This window comes from Macaca mulatta, chromosome 4 (assembly GCF_049350105.2).
Source record: "Macaca mulatta isolate MMU2019108-1 chromosome 4, T2T-MMU8v2.0, whole genome shotgun sequence".
Lineage (NCBI taxonomy): Eukaryota > Metazoa > Chordata > Mammalia > Primates > Cercopithecidae > Macaca > Macaca mulatta.
The window spans coordinates 154,596,126-154,616,094 of record NC_133409.1 but is presented as its reverse complement, the minus strand read 5'-3'; the positions used below and the strand labels follow the sequence as shown (position 1 = coordinate 154,616,094).

General features: G+C 41.4%; 3 non-coding genes and 1 pseudogene across 3 annotated transcripts; 2 read left to right on the top strand and 2 right to left on the bottom strand.

The window, feature by feature from the left end:
* The first annotated feature begins 2,900 nt into the window (after positions 1-2,900).
* TRNAA-CGC (transfer RNA alanine (anticodon CGC)) lies at positions 2,901-2,972 on the top strand. Its single transcript has one exon. It is a non-coding gene; the product is annotated as a tRNA-Ala (tRNA).
* A 2,556-nt stretch (positions 2,973-5,528) lies between these two features.
* Positions 5,529-6,203, top strand: LOC144340624 (small ribosomal subunit protein uS2 pseudogene; annotated as a pseudogene).
* Positions 6,204-8,459: 2,256 nt separating this feature from the next.
* Positions 8,460-8,531, bottom strand: TRNAA-AGC (transfer RNA alanine (anticodon AGC)). The gene has a single exon. It is a non-coding gene; the product is annotated as a tRNA-Ala (tRNA).
* A 6,635-nt stretch (positions 8,532-15,166) lies between these two features.
* TRNAR-CCG (transfer RNA arginine (anticodon CCG)) lies at positions 15,167-15,239 on the bottom strand. The gene has a single exon. It is a non-coding gene; the product is annotated as a tRNA-Arg (tRNA).
* Positions 15,240-19,969: the final 4,730 nt, after the last annotated feature.

Here is a 19,969-nt window from a genome sequence, read left to right as displayed (position 1 = left end):
AACATCATAAAATTTTTATTATTCAAAATTTAGGACTTAAATTTAGGAAAGACAATATCAAATAGAACTGCCAAAATACAACTGTATTACATCAGGATACTAGATGTGTAACATAAAAAAATTTTTTTTTACTGGAAAAATTATTAGTTGAATAGGAATGGTGAGAAGCGAAAAATTTATTAGGATTATAATAATAGTACACTAACTAAAGTCTTAGAAGTTTAGTTCCCTTTTGTCTTCAGAAAATTCTTTTCTTATTTTTATGTAAAATTTTAATAGTCCCTAGAGCCACATTAGTAAAGGAATTCCATTGAATATAAAAGTCTATATAGCCTAATGTATTAAGTTTTTTTCTGGAGATAGAAAAAGTTCAGGGAATATGCCTCCTTGAAAAATATTTCACATTTGTACAACTGAAGACTTTCAAAAAATTTTCTGGTGTAAATTAGAAAACTCAGGAGTTCTTCTAGATTCACCTTTCTCTACTGCACACCCATATTACATTCGTCTACATGAGACTGATATCTGTACCATGTGTCTCAATGACAGCCCCAACATAAAAAATGAATCTACACAAAGAAATGTGCATCTACACAAATAAATGAAGAGCACTGGGAATTATAAGGATGTAGTAAATATAAGAATTTTTTTGCTATTATTTAAATCTGTTTAAAAATAATTGTTTAGAATACAAATAATAACAATATGTTGTGGAGTTATAACATATGGAGAGGTTATGTTGTTAATATTAGCACAAACTCTGGTAGAGAAGAAATGAACATATAGTGGTGTAAAGTCCTTATCTACCTTATCTATACATGAAGTAATATAATACCACTTGAAGTTACAGTGTGATTTTTAAAATGCATACTATAAAGCCTAAAGCATCTACTAAAATTGAATCATAGGCCTAAGTGTAAAACATAAAACTATACAGCTTCTAGAAGAAAACATCTTTGTGACCCTAGGTTAGGCAAAGATTTTGTAGATATGACAACAAAAGCATAAAATGCAATAATTTGAACTCATCAAAAATTTAAAAGGTCTTCTTTGCCTTTCAGGCATATAGCTAAGTGGTAGAGTACGTGCTTTGCGTGTATGAGGTCCAGGGTTCAATGCCCTGCACTTCCATGGTTTTGTTTATTCGATTTCCCCAAGTACTTTTATACCACACATACCTTCAGTAACGTAATGCGGAAGCCTCTCTCCTACTCTATGCCTTCAGTTCCCTTTTTTTTTCCACCGGCTCACACAGAAATTAAGCATGATTTCTGTGATAGCAGAAAGAAGAAACAAAAGGAAAAAAAATGCCTATTCAACATCACGAATGCAATAGCACTAACCAGCTTTTCACCTATTCTTTCTTTCTACAATGTTACTTAGGAGAACGAAGAGAAACCAAGAAGAAGAAAAAAAAGAAAGTCATGGGAAAAAAAATTTTTTTTTCCATAATAGCTAATCCTGAAGACACTAGCAGTGGAAATTATTTGAGTGTTATCCTAAAGACACCAGCAGTGGGGAAAATTAGGATGGTTTTCCAGCCATCCCAGGAAAAACACTTCGGATAACAAATCGAATGCCTAGGACACAGACTATTTATAAAACTTTATCACATAGCTGGAATAGAGCACATGAATTTGAATAAGGGCTCTTGTATCTCGTGAAGGAGCTTGAAAAAAGAAACAAAAGTAAGGAAAGTCCCACCATCAACGTGCTTTAATTTTGAAGACAAAATCATGTTCATTCACTGTGATGGAGAACATTTGACTTTCAGATAAATTCAAGTGATGGAGAGGACTTTTTCCCTGTCCTCCTTCTTCCTTCTGTGCGGTCTTCCAATCCAGAGCTTCTGCATCCACTAACAGGTGTCCCAGGTCCCTAGAACTGTGCCTGTCTGTGATACACACCACTCTTTTTTTTTTTTTTCCCGGACTCGTTATGGAAGTGATAAAAGCATCCCAGGGACAGAACAGCTATTAACTATGCTCTTCCCCTGCCGGCCAATCCAATTCTATTAGCTCTGTGCTATCCAGGACTGCCTTGCATTTTTTCATTCATTGATGGCACTCTGAACATTCCCAGGACTCTCCGGCTTTATTCTTTCAAACATCTGTATGCATAGCAGACTTTCCTGTTGTGATAGCTTTGCTCAGTCGCCCATCCTTGCTTCGCTGTTCTGCTTTTGCTGTTGCCCTGTTTATTCCTCTAGTCTGGAAAATCGTCAATTGATTAAAGTTAATCAAATTTTGCAGGTTTAAAAAAAAATCCTTTGTGAACATAGTTCTTAAGGGAGGATTAGAGATGGAGGTGTGGAACCAAAATTGAGGACAATCTCAGAGCTCATGATGCATTAACGAGGATTGAGAGTCAACTGGAAAATGGATGTTGTCACAGCTTCCAACAAATACAGTGTGAATTCAACTCTCCGAAGGCTGCCTCTGGACAGAGCAGCACTTCCTTTGAGTCAATATTGCGGGAGAAAGTAGAAATGTGGCAAACACAGCTCAGTTGGAAGAGCTCTGGATTAAAGGTCTAGACTAAAATCAGGGATCCTTCTCTATGACTGAACAGTCCTCAATGTTGGAAGTCTGTGCTTTTTGCTGGTGGAAGAAAGTAGCTTTCATGCAGTTTGCTTGTGAATGGAGCTTGGAGCAGGCTAACAGGAATGGGAAAGTCCAAGGATAAGAAACTGTCATTTGGACTATAATCTTAGTGTCTTAGTATACTGTTATAAATGTATTAGGATACTGTTAGCTGCCAAACAGTATCCAGTTTAGTGATTTCACGAAAGTGGTGGAATTTAATCCGGCGATCCTTCTCCAACCAACAGAAAATGAAACCAACAAACTGAAAACAAAATGGTATTTTATACATAAGCCAACATAACTATTTCGCGGGCAGGGGGTGTAGCTCAGTGGTAGAGCGCGTGCTTCGCATGTACGAGGCCCCGGGTTCGACCCCCGGCTCCTCCAGCTGCATATTTTCTTCATTCTCCTTTCTCATTCTTTGCACGCGTTCGTCGCGCTTCCTCTACTTCTATAAAAAGGAGAGTGTCAAATATGTTGCTTTTAATACTATGCTGTTTATTCGGACAGTCATCTGTGGCTTTTTATAAAACTTAGCGTGAGAAGAATATATTGCTAACGTGGGTGAAACAAGCAGACGTTGAAACGGGGCACAAATTACTCCACAAGGAGTTCTTGTGGGTCATGGTATTATCATTTCTGACTATATGTAGATATCGACTTGTAGCCCAGCATAAAAAAAAAAAAAATCATAAACAGATAAATTTTCCATCAGGTCTCCTTGGCAGGAAGCATGAACCCTGCAGTCACACTACGGACCCATGCATTAGGAGGTATCGCTGAAGAGCGAGACTGAAAAAGAAAGTAAACAAGAAAAAATTTTGTGAAATAAGAAAAAAATCAGAGAAAATTTTCCTTGCATCTCTGTTTTATGAGCGTTAGATCGTCCAAGGCTGAGGAGCAGAAAATCTTCCCACTGGTTGCCTTATGCGTCTCTCCTCGGGGCTCCTCCAACAGCCGCCTCTGCCGCTGAAAATTGAATTGTGAGCAACAGAGGAGCTGGGCATTCAGTCCTAAGTTTTTCGGAGTGAGTGAGTAGGTAAAGGTTGTCCAAGTGTAAGGTGGCACTCAGCGCTTTGCCTCGCGAACACTTAAAACATAATTTGGATGACTGAAGACAGCCAGCTCTCGTTCGCTGGAACAGCTTACAGCCTGCAGCAAGCAATCTACCAAAAGGTTTTAAAGGTTAGGTCTTGGCTGTGTGCGGTGGCTCACGCCTGTAATCCCAGCACTTTGGGAGGCCTAGGTGGGTGGATCACCTCAGGGCAGGAGTTCGAGACCAGCCTGGCCAATATGGTGTAAACCTCATCTCTACTAAAAATTTAAAAATTAGCCGGGCGTGGTGGCCGGCTCCTGTAATCCCAGCTACTGGGGAGGGTGAAGCAGAAGAAACGCTTGAACCCGGGAGGCGGAGGTTGCGGTGAGCCGAGATCGCGCCCCTCCAGCCTGGGAAACAGAGAGACTCCATCTCAAAAAGAAAGAAAAAAAGGTTAGGTCTTGGGTTTTGGCAGCAGTTATTTTTATTGCATATTAAATCGACTTTCACAGGAAATGTACACAAAATATGTAATAGAAAACACCAAATAACTATGTAATAGAAGACACCAAATAATCCCCCCTCCCCCATTCCCCAAACCAAAACATCTAGCTCAAGTAAAAATCTCAGAAGCATTGCCAAATAGCGTATTTAAATCATTTGCTTTCTACATTTCCTCGATGAACTTCAGGGTTTTTTGTTCTTGAGTCTTTAAATGAATTAATAATACTTCACATATCACTGCACCAAAGGCTCCAAAGACAGGTGTGGCCAAAGGGGTGTGGATGAGGAATAGGTCTAGATAAAGTTGCCTGAATTTCTAGAAAGAAACACTTGTTAAAGAGTCAGTAAAAATTATGGTATATCATTGTTCTGCACTTTCTTTTCCGTACAAATCATGTGTTGGTGAATGTATCAAAATCGATATCAGTTTTCTTTGTCAAAGCCTTTGCATGCTACCTTTTGTATTAGAAAAGGAAGTTTTAAATGTGAAGTTGAAATTCCAAATGTAGCATCAAATTTCCTTTGTTTAAAAAAAACCAAGAGCGTGCTCCTCCCAGTTCCTTAAGGAGCAGGAGAGGGAGCAAGGATGAATCACAAGCTCAGTTTTCTCTGACACCCAAACCCAGTTCAGAGGTTTTAACCAGCTAAGTCACAGAGTCCCCTGGCAGGGCTATCCCCACCAGGTATGTTACGGTCATGCTGCTGTCTGAATTATTTCTGGGCAAAGACAAAATAATAGACCTTCTTTCTCTTGACTCCCAATCCTTGCCTCCTGATTGGCCCACAGGGTCGCCAAATTAGTGAAAAACAGCTTGGACCACCTTCCATTTTGCCAAGCATGGATTCTCAGGGCCTCTTTTACCTCTTGCTGTTTGTAACCCTACAGTATTTAGTGTGGAGCCCTCAACACACCTCTCAGGCAGCTATCAAAAGCCATGAAAGACAAAACATCCCCATGAAGCAGTAGAACTCTGGCCATTGTAATCCATGAGGGAATCCATATTTTGGACACCCCTTTCCAGCAAAAGGGAATAGCTAAGCCCTAGGACCTCAAAGCTTCACACACAAACAAGCCTGGCCAAAGTTAACTCACCTGGCTTCAGGTTGGAGCTCCAGTGTGTTTCTCTTTCTCCAGGTAGTCTCCACCCTATCACAGATTTCCCACACCATTGCACCAAGGCCCCTGAATTTTCACTACTTCTGACTTTCCGCCCAATTAGAAATGCTAGGAGGAGGTACAAAAAAGCGGAACTCAGAAAGTTGTCTGGGTAAATCTACATCCAGATGGAAGAAGAAAACAAGTCCCAAATGAAAACCAATGTGTGCTTTTCTGCCTTACCCACAGAAGGGTCTGTACAGCGTTGTTCTGGATTCCCGCTGTAACTTAAAGGGAAACTTTCACAATGTCCGGAGCGGTTGATGTCCTGCAAATGGAGGAGGAAGATGTCCTTAAGTTCCTTGCAGCAAGAACCCACTTTGGTGGCACCAATCTTTACTTCCAAATGGAACAGTACATCTGTAAAAGGAAAAGTGATGGCATTGCTCTTGCCATTGCTGCCATTGAAAACCCTGCTGTTGTCAGTGTTACATCCTCCAGGAATACTGGCCAGAGGGCCGTGCTGAAGTTTGCTGCTGCCACTGGAGCCACTCCAGTTGCTGGCTGCTTCACTCCTGGAACCTTCACTAACCGGATCCAGGCAACCTTCCGGGAGCCACGGCTTCCTGCCGTTACTGACCCCAGGGTTGACCACCAGTCCTTCACGGAGGCGTCTTTTGTTAACCTACCTATGACTGCTCTGTGTAACACAGATTCTCCTCTGTGCTATGTGTACATTGCCATTCCACGCAACAACAAAGGAGCTTACTCAGTTGGTTCGATGTGGTGGATGCTGGTCCCGAAAGTTCAGCGCCTAAGTGGCAGCATTTCCCGTGAACACCCGTGGCAGGTTATGCCTGATCCCTGCTTCTACAGAGATTTTGAAGAGCTTGAAAAAGAAGATCAGGCTGCTGCTGAAAAGGCTGTGACCAAGGAGGAATTTCAGGGTGAATGGGTAGAAGCAACCACTGAATGGTCTTAAGCTATTCTTGCACAGGCTCTTAGACAACATGGAAATAAGGTTGACGGCAAATAAACGTCAGTTTCAAAGAAAGAAGGAAGGAAGGAAGGAAGGAAGGAAGGAAGGAAGGAAGGAAGGAAGGAAGGAAGGAAAGAAGGAAGGAAGAGAGGGAAAGGAAAGGAAAAGAAAAAAGAAAAGAAAGAAAAAAGAAAAACCTAAGTGTATGCTGTCACAATCACTGCTCTAGCAAACTCTTCAGTGGATCATCATGATCAGGAAACTCAGCAGCGCCTTTGTCTCAGGGAAGCTGCAGTTCCGTTCCTGAGACCTACAAAGAAACACATAGGAAGCATTTAAGTTTAAGTGACTTAAACTTCTGTTACAACCTCTTTACTCTTACCCCGTGCTCCTGGAGAGATTCTGAAACCTCAACCATCACGATGGCACAAATAATAGACACTTTCCTCTTGTTGTTAAATTTTGGAGTGTCCAAATATGCCCACATAAATTTTAGGAGGTAATCCTAAACCATTGTGCCTTTACTTTTAACTTTTTCTTGTTTGTGCAAAATCTGTATCTTCCTGAATACGTGAATAAATTAGGTATCAACTTCTTGGTTCCACCCCAAATTTGTCTCCTGTCCCCACCCCCGCTAGAATTAACTGAGTGAGGCTCAGTTGTGGCTGGAAAGTCACTGAGATGGGGGTTTAGAGGCAAGGCGACATTTATAACATAGTCAACCAGAAACAACCTCCAATAAAGAGTCAAAAGGTTTTAGACTGGAATGTAGTGTTTCCTGAGCCTGAGAACTGCCCTGAGAACTTCACTGGTATTCCCGTTTGTAACTTACAGCTCCGTAGTGAACCGATAATCACCGGATAGGGGGAAAGATGGGGATCTTTACAATTGAAAGGTCTCCCTCAGATGATTATCATTCAGGCTTGAGAACGCCAAACTAGAAAGTGGAGCTGCAGAAACTGTAGTGAGCTGAGCTGCTGGGGGAAATTTAGGCAGGAGGAAGCAATGGAACCGAATCAACGGGAATAGGAGAAAGTGGAGGTGAAGCTGACAAGAGGTGGTGAAGAAAACCAGTGGGGAGATAGGAGGAGGCAGGTGGTTGCAGAAGAGGAAGGGACGAAGGAGAGAGCTTGAAGCCAGATCTTTACAGAGGCCCAAGATTTGGATGGCACTGAAAGTGCCCGTATTGCCAATGTCTCCTAGGCTCCTCTATAATGTTTTGTTTTGTTTTGAGACGGAGTATCGCTCTGTCGCCCAGGCTGCAGAGCAGTGGCGCAATCTCGGCTCACTGCAACCTCCGCCTCCCGGGTTCAAGCGATTCTACTGCCTCAGCCTCCCAAGTAGCTGGGATTACAGGCGAGCGCGACCACGCCCAGCTATTTTTCCTATTTGTAGTAGAGACAGGGTTTCGCCATGGTCTCGAGCTCCTGAACTCAGATAATCCGCCCACCTCGGCCTCCCAGTGTGTTGGGATTACAGGCGTGAGCCACCGCGCCCGGCCCCTCGGCTCCTCTTTGGCTGTAGGAAACCAGAAGGTCTTTCCATCCTAAGGGAGGTGAACTACAAGTTTCTGTTCCACAGGAAAACATAACCCTTTACGTCCAAGACTGATACCTCTTTGAGAGCGACCTGCGGCTTTTTCCATCTCTGAAAATAATTTTCTCAACTGTGTATTTTGAAAGTCTCGGAATTTCGCCAAAAGCGTCTTTCTTTCGGACAAAATTCTAAACATTCCTTCTTTAGAGAAAGCTGGGATCACAGCGCTCCCATGACTAGTGATTGGACCCACCTTTTGCCGCCCAACCAAGACTCTGTGAGTGGTGGAAATGTAAGGGGAGTATGAGGAAAGGTGGCGGGGAGGAGAGAAATCTAATGGATGTTTTTCAAGGGCAATTTTGTTTTTCTTTTCTGTCTTCCCACCCCCGATTTCTTAGTAGTATTGAGAAACGGCAGCAAAGGAGAACGAGTCTTATATGGCCGGCATGCCTGTTGCTTCACTGTCAGGGGATCTTGAATAAGCAGCTTCTCTATTTCAGTAAATGACTATAAAGCTGTGCTGAAGCAGTCAGGTTGGGAGGCTGAAGGGGTGTTAGGAGCCATAGTACAAATGAATGACTACCAAATGGCTTACCTTCTCTGTGAGTAGAAAAAACACAAGCTAGGGTATGCACAAAGGAAAAAGAAAAGACTGAAACGAAGTATTCAAACACAAGTATTCAAACACTGAAACGAAATGCTCAAAGTATAAGAAAACGCTCGTGGAGGTGCTGGGGATTGAACCCAGGGCCTCATGCATGCTAAGCATGCGCTCTACCACTGAGCTACACCCCCACTTAACATTGTTTTTTCTTATCGGTTTATTATATAGTGTTATCTAAAGGTGAGGGCTTAGGTGTGATACGTTAAAGTCCACTATGTATGACTCCTGTTTCTGAAATTTCTGAATGGAATCTTGTCTTGACGCTGTGTCAAGAGGAGAAAGGCATTCTGGACGGAAAGACCCTTGGATCCTCCCGTCATCTATTTCAAGGACTGCTTTTAGCCAACTGTCTGTGTCAGTTTCCATCCACCTGGAGCGAAGTCCCAGGATTGAATCTTCTCGTATGCTTGTATGTGTTCAGATTCTCTCCTTTTTAAAAAAAACCTTCTCTGCCTATGAAGCTGCCAACACACACACACACACACACACACACACACACACGGTTGTGCCAGAGAATATAAAGACTAGTTCTGTGAATGCTGCAGAGAAAACCTAGATCCAGGTGAGGAGATAAGACAAGACGTAGCAGAAGAAAAAGCTTCTTCACAGTAAAGAAAACAATCAACAGAGGAAAAAGGCAAACTATGGAATGGGAGAAAATATTTGCAAATCATTTATCTGATAAGGGATTAATATACAAAATACATTTTTTAAACTGCTACAAGTCAACAGTCAAACACACACACACACACACACACATACACACACAAACTTAAGATCCCAAATAGCCTGATTTTAAAATGAGCAAAGGACTTGAGTAGACATGTCTCCAAAGAAGACATACAAATAGCCACTAGGTATGTGAAGAGGTGCTCTTAACATTTCTAATCAGCAGGGAAATGCAAATCAAAACCACAACAGATATCACCTCACACCTATTAAGATGCCTGTTATTAGAAAGAACTCAAAAGATAAGTGTTAGTAAAGATGTTGAGAAATTGGAACCCTTCTACAACTGTTGGTATCTAAAATGATGCCACCACTATGGAAAATAGTATGGAGTTTCTTCAAAAGATAAAAATAGAATTACCACATGATCCAGCAATCCCACTTCTGGGTATATGTCCCCAAAAAAATCAAAATTTGAATCTCAAAGAAACATATACACTCCCATGTTCACTGCAGCATTATTCACAGTAACCAAGATAAGGAAACAATCCAAATGTCCATTGACAGATGAGTGGACAAAGAAAATATGGTATATACATACAATGGAATGTTATTCAGCCTTTTATAAAAAAAGAAATTCTGCCATTTGCACCAGCATGAATGATTAACCTGGAGGACATTATGCTAAGTGAAATAAGCCAGTCACAGAAGGACAAATATTTCATGATTCCACTTACATGAGGTATCTAAAATAGTCAAACTCATAAAAGCAGAGAACAGGATGGTGATTGTCAGGGACCAGAGGCAGAGGGAAATGGAGAGTTGTTGCTCAGTGAGTTAAAATGTTAGTTATGAAACATGAAAAATTCTAGAGATCTATTGCACAACATAGTGCCTTCAGTTAACAATACTATAATGTACACTTAAAAATTTGTTAAAAAGATAACTCTCATGTTTAAGTCTTCTCACCACCCATGCACATGAAAGAACACAAAGAAACTTTTGGAGTTGATAAATGTGTTTATTACCCTGATTGTGGAAATAGCATTATAAATGTATGCATATGTCCTCACTCACAAATTGCTTACCTTCAACTTGTGTAGGGGTTTTGCATATATCAACTGTACTTCAATAAAGTTGTTATTAACTCCTGAAAAACAACCATGCAAGCAAAGACAAGAGGTTAATTCACAACGCTTGACAAAAACAAAGAGTGACAAAGGTGGCAGTTTTGCACATGGTTGCGTCCAACATCTGGATTTGGAAATGTGACAGCGGCTTCATCAGCGACTCTACAGCTCTGTTTTTTTTGTTTGTTTGTTTTTTATTTTTTATAGAGATGGGATGGGGGGGCGGGTCTGTCTTCTCCCTATCTTGCCCAGGCTGGTCTTGAACTCCGGGGCTTAAGCGATCCTCCCTCCTCGGCCTCCCAAAGTGCTTGGATTACAGGTCTTTGCCGCCAAGCCTGGCTAGCTCTGGTTTTAAAGACAATACAAAAGAAGACGAAGACAGAGGACTCTTTCAGAGCAAATTTTTTTGAGCAAGGAGGAAAGCACAAAGGAAGCTGGGCTCAACCTGAGAAAACCAATTCAGCCTTTGTAAAACCTTCCCTACACCCGCACGAGTGAAAATTTCATCAGTCCCTGAAGTGCAGAAAGTAAACTCTTTCTGCCTTTAGCCAAAATGTGGTGCGACTGTTGAATCCAGATACAAAAATATTGGAGAACACTGTAAACCTGGCAGGGGTGTAAGGGAGAGTACGGAGAAGTTTATCCCTAATCTACAGGTTATGTTCTTACTATACTAGAAAGGCAAGTGGCTGGGAACTGAAAAGATCTGAGGAGTGGGTGCAAGGGAAGGCTTTGAGAAGGAAGGAAGGGCTCTTGGCGCCGGGAGGGATGAAACTGAGTGGAGGAGAGACGATGCAGCGGAGAATAATGCAGAAGAAAAATCGGGGATGCGTCTTTAAAGATGGATAGTATTGGTACAACCGCGGAGGAAGAAAGCAGCCATGCGCCGCGTCTCTGCCAAGCTTTCTCTACGCTCTGGGGAAGAGAGAAGGCTCTAGGGGAGTGGTTTCAAAGTGTGTATCCCACAAAAGGATACGGCTCGTGTTGTCCAAGATTTTGTGACTGTGAGAGTGCCTCGCTGCACTCTCCATCGCAGGAAACAGGCTGAGCATTTTCGAGGGCCTATGGTTGAGTATTCGTGGAGCAGTAGCCCCTGGTATTGGAGGTTTGAGGAAAGTGAAGTTGTATCAGTTCTCATGTGGGAGCAGCCTGCAGCTTTGATACAGGCAGCAACTGTTTTGTTTGTGCTTCTTTTTGTTTGTTTATTTTGGCATGTTTGAGTTTAAAACACAAGAGAAACAATGAGGAAGAAAGGTTAAGTAGTGACTGAATGTTTGGGGTTAGAGTGGATACCCACTAAAATCATCGCACTTCTGGCTAGCTCAGCTCGAAATGCATCAGGCCATTCGTCCGGAAATTTAGGAAGCACGATGCTGTTCTGAAGTAGATACTTCCCATTTTCCCATACTTCTTTTTAATTCATACTTAACAGACTACTGAACCCAGCTTTCTCCTGGAGCAATCGGGGGAGTATTTGCGGTGCGGTTTGCTACTTATATACTCTTTTGTCTCGGCGGGTTTCTGAAGAGCAATATTTGACAACGGGAAAAGTCGGATTTACAGAGAGCTGTTCATTCAAGGCTCTTTTCTGCCCTATTGTCAAGTGGATGAACAAAACACTGACTTAAGATATGAGGAGGATCGCACAGTGTTGAGAGTGTAAAAAGTGTTAAGCCAAAACATAGACATAGTCTGCTCATAATGTAAATTATTATTATTATTGTATTTATTTGTTTATTTATTTATTTTTTGAGACGGACTCTTGCTCTGTCGCCCAGACTGGAGTGCAGTGGCGCGACCTTAGCTTACTGCAAACTCTGCCTCCCGGAATCAAGCGATTCTCCTGCCTCAGCCTCCTGAGTAGCTGGGCTTACAGGCACCCGCCACTACGCCTGGCTAATTTTTGTATTTTTAGTAGAGACAACATGTCACCATGTTAGTCGGGCTGGTCTCGAACTCCTGACCCCAGGTGATCCACTCGCCTCGGTCTCCCAACGTGCTGGGATTGATTACAGGCATGAGCCACAGCGCTTGGCCATAAATTTATTAATATCATCAAAAATTATTGGTCAGGAGCAGTGGCTCACACCTCAAATCCCAGCACTTTGGGAGGCCAAAGCAGGAGGATCAACTGAGTTCAGGAGTTAGAGACCAGCCTGGCTAACATAGTGAGAGCCTGTCTCTACAAAAACAAAAAAAAGAAAAATTAGCCAGGTGTGGTGCACACCTGTGGTCCCAGCTACAGCAGAGACTGAAGCAGGAGGATTGCCTGGGCCTAGGGGTTTGAGGCTGCAGTGAGCCGTGCTTGCAGTGCCAATGCATTCCAGCCTGGGTGACAGGGCGAGACGTCAACTCAAAAAATAAATAAAATAAACTTTACTTTAAAAAAAATTACTGAAGGAACAGCCAGAGTGTCTCACGCCTGTAATCCTAGCATTTTGGGAAACCAAAACATGAGAACTGAGTCCAGGAGTTTGTGCTCAAGTAATAACAATAATATCAGCACTCAATCTTGGTATCTTAAAACTTGACATTTAAATGAAATTTTAATTTGAGTCAATTAAGAATACAATATTCCACTTTTGCATAATTAACCATGAATTCACGCAGCAAATCGAAATTTATTTATTTTATTTTTATTATTATTATTTTTTGAGATGGTGTCTCACTCTGTCATCCCGGCTGGGATGCAGTGGCATGATCTCAGCTCACTGCAACCTCCACCTCCCGGGTTGAAGTGATTCTCGTGTCTCAGCCTCCCGAGCAGCTGGGATTACAGGCGCAGGCCACCACATCCAGCTAATTCTTGTGTTTCTAGTAGAGATGGGGTTTCGCCATGTTGTCCAGGCTGGTCTTGACCTCCTGACCTCAGGTGATCCGCCGGTCTCGGCCTCCCAAAATGCTGGGATTACAGACGTGAGCCACCATGCCCGGGCCGAATTGGGATTTAGCACCCACATTTATCTTAACTCAGTAGTTCCTAAGTAAAAGAAATTTGTAAGGCCGGGAGCGGTGGCTCATGCCTGTAATCCCACCACTTTCGGAAGCGGAGGCGGGCGGATCACGAGGTCAGGAGATAGAGAACATTCTGGCTAACACAGTGAAACCCCATCTCCATTTAAAAAATTAGGCAGGCGTGGTGGCATGCGCCTGTAGTCCCAGCTACTCAGGAGGGTGAGGCAGGAGAATCGCTTGAATCCGGGAGGCGGAGCTTGCAGTGAGCCAAGATCGCAGTTCTCACCACTGCACTCCAGCCTGGGCGATAGAGCGAGACTCCGTCTCAAAAAAAAAAAAAAAAAATAAAATAAATAAATAAATAAATAAATAAAGATTTGTTTGTATGCCAATCTAGGAACAATTAATTCACACCCATCTCTACTTTGAACCACCCAAAAGACTGATTTACGTGAATTTAATTTCACTTCAGAATTAATTAAACTCCTTTGCACGTCCTGTCTTTTTGTTTTTGTTTCTTGTTTTGTTTGCCAAGAGACTGCATTTGCGCTTGTAGTTCACCCCTGCTCAAGCAAGACATACATTCAGTTTTGTTTTTTCAGATGTGAGTAAATGCCTCTTTTCCTCAGCAATATAGGGTTCTGTGAGATTTCTTAGGGGGCCCTGGTTCATTTTGCTGATAGGGTTGCCAGACTCTTACTGTGATAATAGTGCATTCTTTGAGCACTTTGTTTTTAAATTCTGGCCACCCTTCAAAACTATGAGGTTGAGTGAGTGTCCCAACCACATGAGTTCCAGGTTATTGTAATTGAGCCTTTATCACTACATTTTGATGAAAGGTTTTCCTACTAGGATTTGGATTTGTGACCTTCAGATTTTTGTGGAAATTTATTAACAATGTTTGACTCTCGAATTTTGAGAGCCCAAGGAAAGTTTTTGATAGAAACTTCCTTTTCTTGGTGATATACTCTCCTTGATTGTGACTTCTTCCTCTTCTTCTTCCTCTTTTTCTTCTTCTCTTTCTCCTTCACCTTCTCCTCGTTCTCCTCCTTGTTTCTGCTTTTATTAACCAAGGTCTGGAACGACTTTATTTTTCTGTTTACCGTTTTATTTAAGCTTGTGTTGAGAGTAATAAGGAAATGGTAGAAATCAGAGAGAATGGCATAGGCACTGTAAGTCACCATCATCTTTAATGTGGATGTTAACCCGTACAAGTACCCCGTTAGAGTTGCATTTGCTTTCTAGGGCAAAATCTTTGCTGTAAGTTTTTTTGAACACATGACTGTGTATATTTTTAAAAAGTCATTTTTATTTTATAGAGTATAATTGTCAAAGTCTTAGATTTACAGAAAAAATTAGAAGATATTAGAGTTCCCATATACCCTGCACCCAATACTCTTACTATTATGATAGTACTTACTATTAAGATGGTAGTTTTCTGCCTGGCGCAGTGGCTCACGACTGTAATCCCAGCACTTTGGGAAGTCAAGACGGGCGGATCACTTGAGATCAGGAGTTCGAGACCAGCCTGGCCAATATGGCGAAACCCCCTCTCTACTAAAAATACAAAAATTAGGCGGGTGTGGTGGCAGGAATCCTAGCTACTCCGGAGGCTGAGGCAGGAGAATCGCTTGACCCCGAGAGGCAGAGTTTTCAGTGAGCCGAGATCAGCACTGCACTCCTGCCTGGGTGACAGAGCGACACTCCGTCTCAAAAAAAAAAATGTACTTTTTGTGTTGTGTTTGTTAAATTCATGAAACAAGCAGGACAAGACCATAAATTGGAAAAACCAAGCCAATTCCAAATTACGAATGTGGCCTCCGGTAGTACCTACCGCCACAGACAAAGTGCACTTTAATAATCAGTACACACCTTGCTTACTGGGTTCTTGCTTTTCGTCAATATCCTTCCCTCATTTCAAGTTTCCAAAGGCTTTTTTTAAAAAACCGTCTTGCAGAAAGCTCAAGGAAACATGCAGAAACTAAAGCTATTTCCTGACAATAGTAAGGACACGACCACGAAGGGACTCGAACCCTCAATCTTCTGATCCGGAATCAGACGCCTTATCCATTAGGCCACGCGGCCGCACGCAGGTGTTGATCCTCAAACATGAAGACCGAAGTGCAGTGGGGAAACGTTGAGTTTCTGTTTTCAAACCTTTAACTTCGCAATTGGAGATTTAACAACCTGAAGCGGGGCGGGGAGAGGCGGGGGAGGATGTGCGCAGGAGGAATAAAACTCCACCCAAAATTCCTAATAGCAATTCCTTAGAATTATAAACTGGGAGATGATCAGAAGTGACATCTTTGCCTTCTTTGAAGACTCTCTTCTGTAAGTTACTAATAATGATGATGCAAATTCGGGTACAGAAATACAAGCCAAGAACTCAAGTCTGCAATGAAGGAGTGGACATGACAGCGTAAGAGGGAGCATCATTGTTTGATATATTTTAACCTTTTCCGTCTCAAAGATACGATGGTGCTTTCTCCAGGGAGAAAAGCCTGTAAGCTCAAAGAAGAGCTCCCCTGGAACAAAAGACACTGGAGACCGTAAGAGGTGGGAGGTAGGGAGGGGGACAAGGATTGAAAAACTGCCTGTTGAGTATTATGCTCACCACCTGGGTGATGAGTTCAATCGTAACCCAGAGAGCGGCAACACGCAATACACCCTTGTCCCAAACCTGCACTGTACTCCCTGCATCTAAATAAAAGTTGAAATTTAAAAAAAAAAAAAAAAAAAAAAAAAAAAAAAGCTCCCCCTTGTCAGAAAAGCCCCAAGCATTTTGCCTAAAGGTTGCTTGCTCTAAGCTCACCTTTGGATTGATCCACAAAACAATCTAGGACGACTTTTTGTGACCCTTTCCCCAGTTATGTCCCGTATATTGATAGGGTAGGAAAGAGTAAAAAAAAAAAAAAAAAAAAAAAGCAAGTTTGTAAAGTAAACCAATTGCAAATTCCCTCAGTTTTCGCGTGGTCTTGGCTTCGTAGAAATGACGAGCTACTGGGAAGAAACTTTCATTTTTCCAGTGCCCAGTCTTACCTCCTTTCCCGAGAGAGATGCATCTCTCAGCCCTTAACTTGTCCTGGATCCCTTGTACACCATTTTCTCCAGATTTCTCCAGTCAAAACTCAAGAATTGTTTTAGGCCATATTTTGGATGATATATCCTATGTACACTAATTTATCAAGTAATGACCCATGTATGAGACCACCGAACGCTAGTTCTGGGGCCGGAGTAGATGAGTCTGGGTAGACCAAGGAAATGTCTTCTACTGTTTCCTATGAAACCGATTTAGTTAAGTCCCTTTCTTTCTCGGAAAGCGTCCTATGAGGGGTATTAGATTGAATAATGGTTTCTGGTGTGATCCAGTTTGGGGAGGCTACTTACTCTAGTCAATGCTGAAGAATCCAACTCCACTTTGGGCAAGATGCCCTACCAGGACTTATGTTCCAACAGACTCAAACTTATTCACGTGTTTTGAGATTGTTCTCAGTTTTGGTTCCTCACCTTCTCACTAGTGGATGTTGTGCCCAAAGAAGAGCAACCCAAAATCTCAAAATCTAACAAATTTAAATAAATGGGGCATTTTTTTGTTCAGTCTGGAGGAGGAAAAGTTAACTGGCAGACATAGACAGCAATTAATAAAGTTGGCACAGTTAGTAAGATTGGCATACTGAGCAAAACCGTCAAAAATTATTTATTTATTTACTTTTTCCTGCTCTTTGCGGAGCAGGGCTACCCTATAGAAAGTGTGTCCAAAGTAGCCTGAAATTTCTTTCTTCAGGAGGATGCTAAAAAGGATTGGCACTGAAATTTGAAAGAATAATACTAAGAAGCTATTAAATTGTATAAAATGTTTGTTTATACCAGTGATACCACTTCCTCTCCAAAGCCTTTCAAAGTTTTCTCTGGTGCCTTTTGATTTTTATCTGATGTGTTCCAGGCAAGATTCCTTTAAAATTTTTAAACATTTCTAACAAAAGCATTTTGTAAGGAATCCAAGAGAAATTTGAAAGCATGATATTCTTAATCTCTCTATATCAATCTGTCTAGATAATTTCACTGAAGAAATGGATGGGGGAGGGTGTCTGTAGATAAAGGCTTTTATAATTGAGCTTTTAAAAAAATAGCATTTATTGATTTATTTAGATGAAACCAGACAATCTGCCAAGCCCCGAATCAAATTGGGGGATGTATTAGACCTTTAGACAAAGAATCTCCCAATGTAGCTACTTTAGCCATTTTACAAAAACTCATAATGCATGACCCTAGTAATCTTCTTAACTTAGAATTTGGAAAACTCAGCATTTCCTGTGAGGTGTGATCCAGTGTACAACAAACGTTCACTCACACACACAGAAAGAACTAAGATTTGCAGCCTTTATGGTTTGGTTATTGACCTGACGTGTGTGTGTGTGTGTGTGTGTGTGTGTGTGTGTGTGTGTTGGGGTGGGGGCTACTGTGAAAGGAAAGGATAAAGAAAACTCAGCCAATAAAGGTTTTCTACTCATATATCTATTTGCCATTCTTTTGTCTATATGTCTTTTAAAAGAAGACATACAAATGTCTTGATCATCAAATAAATGCAAATCAAAACTAAAATGAAATATTATCTCACCCAAGTTAAAATGACTTTCATACAAAAGACAGGCAAGGATGTGAAGAAAGGAGAACCCTAGTACACTCTTGGTGGGAATATAAATTAGTACAACCACTGTGGAGAACAGTATGGAGGCTCCTCAGAAAACTAAAAATATTACCATATATTCCAACAATCCCCCTGCTAGGTATATACCCAAAAGAAAGTAAATTAGTATATCAAAGAGATATGTGCACTCTCATCTTTATTGCAGCACTATTCACAATAGCCAAGATTGGGAAGCATCCTAAGTGCCTGTCAACAGATAAATGAATAAAGTAATGTTGTACATATACACAACGGGGTGCTATTCAGCCATGAAAAGAATGAGATCTTGTCATTTGCAAAGTGGATGGAACTATGCTCTGTGCAGGAAACACCAGAGGGGAGAAGAAAAGACATACACACAATACCTTTAAGGGTAAATAACATTTATCCCACATAAATGGCAACGCAGATATAATAAACAAATGATATAATAAGCAAATTGCAATGGGAAGGGGAGAAGAGAAAAGATATATATATGTATATAGTAAATATATGTATATAGTATATATATATATGCATGTATATAGTGCGTGTGTGTGTGTGTATATATATGATGAAGGATTCATCACCAGACCAGGAAGCAACAGCCCAGGCTCCAGAGTCAGCCACTCATCCGTAAACAGAGAAGGAGAGGCCTCAAGAAGCTATGGTGCGGTCTGGGACCCTAGCTCTTTTTGTAACAAGTTGTTTGGCATGAGGCCCAGTCACAAGGGCCCTTCGTGACTGGGCTCAAGGAACAAGAAAAGGTCAACTTGTTTTTGAGATTGCCTGTTGTTTTTCAATAACTTACATGTAGGAATAGATTGAAATAGAGATTTCTCCGAAACAGCACTGGATGAACACCTCAAGGGGCTCACACAGCCTGTTCCAGGATTTGGTGACCATTGTTTGTGTCCATGTTCAATTGAGTTCAAATTTAATATGTAACTTTTCCTCCACAAACTAGAGGACATTATGTTAAGCCATGTACAGAAAGTAAAACTTCACATATTCTCTCTCATTTGTGGAAGCCAAAAATAAAACAATTGAACTCATGGAGACAGAGAGTAGAATGATGGTTACCAGAGGCTGGGAAAGGTATTGGAGGGGGCAGTGAGATGGTTAATGGATACAAAAATATAGTTAGCATGAATAAGATCTACCATTTGATAGCACAACAGGGTGATTATAGTCCACAACAATTTATTGTACATTTAAAAATAACTTAAAGATAATAACTGGAACGTCTGTAACACAAAGAAATAATAAGGTGTTGAGGCGATGGATGAGGTGATGGATGCTTCGTTTAACCTAATATGATTATTACACATTGCATGCCTGCATCAAAATATCCCATTTATCATATATACATATATATGCTATGCACCCATACAATTAAAAATTTAAAAAGATCCATAGATGAAGGAAAAAATACCTTTACAAATAAAACAAGGAAAAAAGAAGGAAAAGATCCATTATTAATTACTGCCTTTGTCTATCGGTGTTTGGAGAACGAATATCTGGCAGAAAAAGGCTTGCTGTGTTTAACATCACTATTTTTAAAACCTTTAGACTGTGACCAGCAAAAACGGCACTAAATGCTAAACCAAAAGACGCTGTTACACGCGGTTTTCCCTCTCTGGCCAGCCAGACTGCCGGTCTGAGGTCCACTTGACAAAGTGATACCTGGCTGGCAATTTCATCCACCAACAGGAAGGGGTCCGTTATGGAATGTTCTCTTGCATCTTCAAATTCTTCTTCCTTCGTCTCTCTTACCCTCTGCCGACAAAGGCTGCAAGAAAGACATACAAGACAATACTGAGGGATACGAACAAAAGTAGCTCCACTGTTGCCTCGAGAAGTTTAGGTTGCAGGTAATTGGCGAGAATGAAACCCTCTGTATCTAGCAACTCCGCAGTGCTTTGTGTAGAAGACACCTCATCTCAGGTTACGAAAGTCTGCAGAAAGGAGATGTTTAAAAGAAGAAAAGGAAAATGTTCCTAGCGGTCATAATGTCTCTCTTAAGCAGGATCTTCGAAATGAGGAGAATTCAAGTAACGTGATTTGCAAATTGCAACATGAAACATAAAACGAACGGAACAAATGGAGAAATCTAGATTAGATACTCCGTGGACAACATCATACGAGG